Genomic DNA, 6,246 nt, shown 5'->3' with positions numbered 1-6,246 from the left:
AACACACACACACGGGGACACACACTTGTGCACGTACAATTGTTGTTGACAGCTGTGTGTTTACGTCTGTCTTCCTGTCTGATGCTGATTGAAGTGGATGAGTTGAGACTTTTCTTGCAGAGAGGATCAGACCTCAGAGGAGCTCAGCAAACTCACAGAGATTTTAAATCTCTCTCTCTGTCTTTACAGTGTGTCTCTACGTCTCTCAGCCCCCCCTTCCCCCCTCCCTCTCTGCTCTCTAATCGCTGTGTTGTGGTGGTGACGCTTTCTCCTCCCTCTCCTCTGCTCCCCTCTCTCGGCTGTATATAAGTGTGGATGGCTGGCTTGTGTTTCAGACTCACAGAGGGAATGAACACGAGCCTGTCGGACGTACGGCGCAGAGGGCCACTATGACCCCTGCAGTGACCCCGAAGAAGAGACCTCCGCCTCCCCCTGGACTGCTAATGATTGGTCGTGTGCAGCATCTACAGGTGAGCTCTTAAACTCAGGTACCAAGTTTTCCCCAGCTCTCTAACTCTTAGTTTTATCAGGCTGATTTAAAATCCAGATTGCAGGTCTTGTTTTGCTGCAGGAGGAGGACAATAAAGTGTATTTTTAAACCCTGAGGGAGGCGGGAACCTTGGGTGTTACAGCATGGCTTGAGCGTCTGTTTTGGGTGATGCAGGAAGGGGAAGGAGGAGGAGGAGGAGGTGGGGGGGCGCCCTGCCATGCCAGGAATGTTGGCTCACCCTTAACAATACCCTCACAGCAGAGAAAGTTTCTCTCATGTTGAAATCAGACGCACAGAAGCACATTTTCAAGTCTCTATTCAGAAGCTGCACATCAGTTGTAACAGAGACATTAAAGGTCCCAGTTAGGTGGAGTTTGAGTCATTACGCAGACGCGCTGACTCATAAAGACTTCCAGTAAACAGTCAGAAAAGCCGACAACACGGGAGGTCACAGTTCTCGGGGAATGTCAGAGGGAGCAGCTGGATTTAAGTTCATCACAGGCGGATATAAATAGTGTTTGTTCTGTTTATGGGAGCCTGTTGTTTTTCAGTCTGCCCTCCACACAGACACAGAGGGTTAATGTGTCTGGGGTTAAAGATCAAAAGATACAGCAGGGTGCTTTGATTCAGGGTCGTGTGTTGAACTCTGCAGTGAACAGATGATTAATGTGAAGGATGCTCTGCCTTCAGGTGTTTCATTGAGTAGAACTTCCTCCAATAATAAGATGCTGCTATAATGAGAGTATGTTGCTGGGGACAGAAAGCCAGGGGCCAATGCTTTTAATGCTTTTTAATGTACTCTGTCACCTTAAGTACACTAAAGGAAAAAATATATATATTTCCATTGTGGATTAGAAACTGTTTTGGGGGCCACCAGGCACCCCAGGGGCCATAACCTGAGTGTCACTGGTATATTGACATCTTATGGAGAGAATCACTTGTCGACTTTTGTAGTTGATCATCACATTGTCTGATAAGGAGATGTTTCACCTCTGTCTGCAGGAGACCAGAGAGAAAGGTGTTTTTAAAAGTCTCTGTGTGTTCAGCTCTCAGTACGTCTGTAGCCTCTAACTGAATCTCTGTGGTTTGGAGTTTAGTTCCTCTCCTGCGTCCTGTTTGTACTTCACGTCTCTGCTTTATTTTACTGGTTCGTGTTCGCTATCAGCCGCATTAGAAGCTGTGTGAAGTTTCTGCATGAAAACTCAACATTTCCTTATTTTGCTGCTTCACAATAAAAGTTTATACGTAACAAAATAACGAGAGACTTTTATTGTGAAGGATCTATAGGAAATGAAATGTGTTACTACTGAATTAGCAGAACTTTGTTAGCAGCTTTTCTTCAATAAAGGCAAGTCTTATAATACAGCAGGGAAGAAGAGTAAAAGCCTCAGTGAGATGATGATGAAGAGCTGCAGACAAACAGGTACTTCTTCTACCTGCCCTGCTGTGGAAACACGTAGCAAACATAACAGGGGACTAAAGCTGTGGATCAGCGCGCTGCTTTTAAACATCATCAGTCAAAACAAGCCATAATTAGTTAAAGACACACCTTCAAGCAGGTAGCCCTGTTTTAATGGAGAGGCAAATCCCTGCAGTGCAAACCAAACCAAACCAAACCAACCCATGACTATCGAAAAATGAAGTCAACACAGAAGTGCCAAAAACGACAAATAACGGCAGTTAAGGCTCCAGAAGCAAGTCACTCTCCATAGAGCCCAATGTTAAAATTCAGTCTGGTATAAAAATGGTTCTGGTCTCTACAGCTGATTTCAACATTCATGACAACTGTACAGGGTTGACTTTAAACATAACTCACCTGTTTACATTTTATTAAGGTTTAATGTTACACATATTTCGCCTATGGGCAGGCAGCTCTTAGTGACAGGCTGTCTGCAGATAGTGTCCTCATCTACTCAGTCAGATCCACCCCTCGCTCCTCCACAGCTCCAACCTCTCGCCCAAATATGGTCACTTCTGGCACCAAAAAACCAAGAAACTCAAACTGTCAAATATAAATCAAGATTCTGTCAGCACACTGCCTATTTCTCACCTGAAATGTTTTCAGAAACAGAAATATTTTAGTGACTGTTTAGCTGTAACATGAGAAACTTTGTGACCCAGCCGCCATGTTGGAAACAGCTGAACTGAAACAAAACAGCGCCCCTCAGCTGAGCTAACACTTTCTCAGCTTTTTACAGCTACACAGTCATTAAAATATGTTTCTGAAAACATTTCAGGTGAGACAGAGGCAATGCAGTAACAGAATCTTGATTCATGTTTGATCAGCACTGCCTGGTTCAACAGTTTGACTGCAGTTTACTGAGCGACTGACGTGACTGACAGCTGCATTAGAGACCCCTTGGCTCTGTTCAACACATTCGCACTCCGACCTTGTCACATATTGACATTTGGATGGGTCCAACAAACACTGACTTTCACCTGAGAGAGCCGTGTTCACGTCCTGCAAGATTGTAAAGCCAAACCCTGTTTGTTTTTTTCCTAAACGTAACCACGCGTTTTTGTTGTTGAAGGAAAAAAAAAAAAAGTCAATTTGTGGTGTTGTACCAACATAGTGCATTTATTTTGAAAGAGACTGTATGCAAACTGTACATTTCCTGTGAAAACAGAAGTGTATTTTGAAAACAGACAATGCATGTAACAGGCTGAAGTTGACACGGCGTCCCAGAACGTCAACAACCAACACACCCAGGGTACCTTGGACGTCATATGTGGACGTGGAAACCAAACGTCAGTATGTGACGAGGTCGCAGTGAGAATGTGTTGTTTTGTTGGACCCGTCCACCACCACTCCCTCCCACCTGACTTGGACTTTCACCACCTTAACTTTAGTTCTTGTCCCGTCACCCTTTCCCCTGATGCTGCCGAGCGCTATTAAACTATAACTGTGACAGGCCGCGTATCACGTCAATGTTAAAGCACAGCTTTTATCGTCAATGTCTGATGCTGCAAGTCACTGCCCAAGTGCTGGATTTCGACAACTTCGGAGTGAGACCGGGTTGCTCTGATTGGTTGTCTTCATTCACATGCAGGAAGGCCATTAGAAATGCTACAAGACAATAGAGTAGGCAGAGGAGAATGATTTTATCTCACAGATTACGTCTCATAATGCTGTGAACACAGTGACAGTTTCAGGAATTATGATTTTTTTAAATAAAAATTACCATCTGGGGCTTCAATCATATTTTGTGTTCTGGTGTTCTCGTCACTTTACCTTGTAACTTTGTCTGTAATTGCTCTCGTATAGTTCATATTAATACTTTTATTCTTTCCTAGATGTACGTAGCTCTTACTATTTTTTTTACTTCCGTTTATCTGAATTTATTTCTGTCGTCTTATCGTCTTATTGTTCTTCATTTTCACAACATCAAATGTGCGATATCTTTCATCAAAACATCTTCCTCCACCTTCCTCTGTTGATGGATGGTTTGCTTTGACGTCACTGTGACACATGAGTCTTCCATCCTCAACAGTGAATCAACAGGAAGTTTCTATGAATGGGAGTATTTTGAAAAGAGTAATGACCATCAGAATAAACAGGCAGTCAGGAGGCTGATCACGAGGTTCCCTTTGAAAAATATCTGGTGATTATTTTTTCAATATTTTCCATCTTCATTACATTTGTCTTCCCTCTTCCTCTGAGATCATCCATCTGTTTTCTCCATCTGACAAATCCTCCCCTAACCCCAAACTCACCAATCCCCTTCGCCCTGGCAGAGTGGTTTTCTGGAGCCTCGGCGCTCACCAGGCGCTGTGATTAACTTTGGCTCTGCCGAATGGAAACAATTCAGCCTTGGTGGTTCCTGTTCTCCGGCTTTTGTTTTTCAGGCTCTCTCGTGAGGAACATGAATCACGACCACATTGGGTCACCAGGAATATTTGTTGAAATGCTTCTCTTTGCTCTGGTTAACATGGTTCAACCAGCTTTGTGTGTGATTCACGGAAAGTCTTGATGCAGAATCGAGTTACTGAGCATTTGAAGAAGTGATGGAGGAGACGAGCTGCAGTCCGGTGTGGAGGATTTTCACAGTTTGTTTTCAGCTGAAGCATCACAGGGGCTCATTTGTGTGACGAGGCTGATCTCAGTTGGATCAAGTAATGCATGGTCATCAGGCAGAGGACATGACTCCTCCTGGGCAGTTACAGTGCTCAGAGACACTGTTTTCACTGTCTGAAGACGTAAGCTGCAGGACAGCACCACGACTGACAGCACTTATCCGACTCAGCATTTTAGTCAGGCTACGGTCACATTAGAAAATCACATTTCTGCAAACACTAGCAGGAGGTTCTGATGAGAACAGTGTCAGACAGTTGGTTCATCCAACACTTTTCAGCCCCAGGCACTTTGGTGTGAGTATTCATGGTACTCAGAGGATGGACCCTAATATTTATGTCATTTATCTACTGCGTCAGGTAGGGTCACATTGCAAAACTTGATGCCCACATCGCACATAGAAGTAGCCATGTTACGAAGGCCATGATGTGCCGATCCAGATGAAGGCCCTGATCAGACAAAGCGCTTTTAAGCAGCCTTTGGCAGCGTTTTGTAATTATTTTGAATTAAAGTGAAGCTTTTTGCTCGCTGCTTTAGCACTGCTGAGCACCTTCGTGTTTTACCACTCTATGTGCCTTGTGTTTTTGTAGGAGCGCCCTGAACGTCTGGGTTGAAAAAACTTCAAGTAAAAATGAAAAAGCACCCAATGCCATTTGTGCTTCTTCACAATGTCCAATCTGACAAATTAAGAAGGGAGGCTGTCAGTGATGGTGATGGATCTTTCTCTGTGTCCAAACTTGGGAACAGCCTCCAACTGTTAATCAGAGCCAAAGCAAGTGCCCTCTGCCTGCCTATTTTCACACACATTTTGTCACTAGGTAAGATAACTAGCTGCCAACTAGCTATTTATCGAACTAACTAAAAAGTTAAATGAAGCTTATTACAATCAGGCTAAGGACATTTGATTCAGCAAGTTTTGTCATAATCAGCATATGAATTCTTGAGCTATGGACAATATTTTGTAAGGTCACAGTGACCTTGACCTCTGACCACAAAATTCTAATCTGTTTTTTTTCAGTCCAAGTGGACGTTTGTGTCAAATTTAAAGAAGTTCCAGTAAGGCATTCTTTAGATATCACATTCACAAGAATGAGACAGTCAAGGTCACAGTGACCTTTGACAACCTAATCTAATCGGTTCATTGTTGAGTCCAAGTGGACATTTGTGCCAAATTTAAAGAAATTCCTTTCAGGCATTCTTGAGACATTGCGTTCACAAGCAATTAGATTTTTTTTAGATTTTTCTGTTAATCATCATGTGACACCTCAGAGTTATCATGCGACACCTTGTGGGGGTCCCAACCCACATGTTGGATCAACTGCTAGTTTAAAGTGTTTTTTTCATAATCAGTCCCCTGACCGGCCTGTGGGCTGCTGTGCCCGGACAAAGTTGTGATTCTGTATGGTGCGTATGATGTATGCTCGGGGCATTGATTTATATGAGTTTCATTTTTGTGATACGTGGTCTGCCCACTGGCAGGCTTTTCTGTTGGTTTATTGAGACAACAACTTTCTTCATTCATTCATTCATTCATTCATTCATTCATTCATTCATATTCTTTAACCACTTATCCCGGGGGTCGCGGGGGGGTGGAGCCTATCCCAGCTGACACTGGGTGAGAGGCAGGGTTCACCCTGGACAGGTCACCAGACTATCACAGGGCTGACACATAGAGACAGACAAC

General features: G+C 43.7%; 1 protein-coding gene across 1 annotated transcript in view; it reads left to right on the top strand.

The window, feature by feature from the left end:
- The first annotated feature begins 349 nt into the window (after positions 1-349).
- The window catches only part of LOC126407730 (hyaluronidase-4), a 28,632-nt gene continuing 22,735 nt past the window's right edge, over positions 350-6,246 (top strand). The window contains exon 1 of the mRNA XM_050072908.1: positions 350-470. The gene's annotated coding sequence lies outside the window, so the exon portion shown is untranslated. The remainder of the gene's footprint in view (positions 471-6,246) is intronic.

The sequence above is a fragment of the Epinephelus moara genome, chromosome 20, assembly GCF_006386435.1.
Source record: "Epinephelus moara isolate mb chromosome 20, YSFRI_EMoa_1.0, whole genome shotgun sequence".
In the NCBI taxonomy this organism is placed as follows: domain Eukaryota; kingdom Metazoa; phylum Chordata; class Actinopteri; order Perciformes; family Serranidae; genus Epinephelus; species Epinephelus moara.
This window is presented reverse-complemented; position numbering and strand designations above follow the sequence as displayed.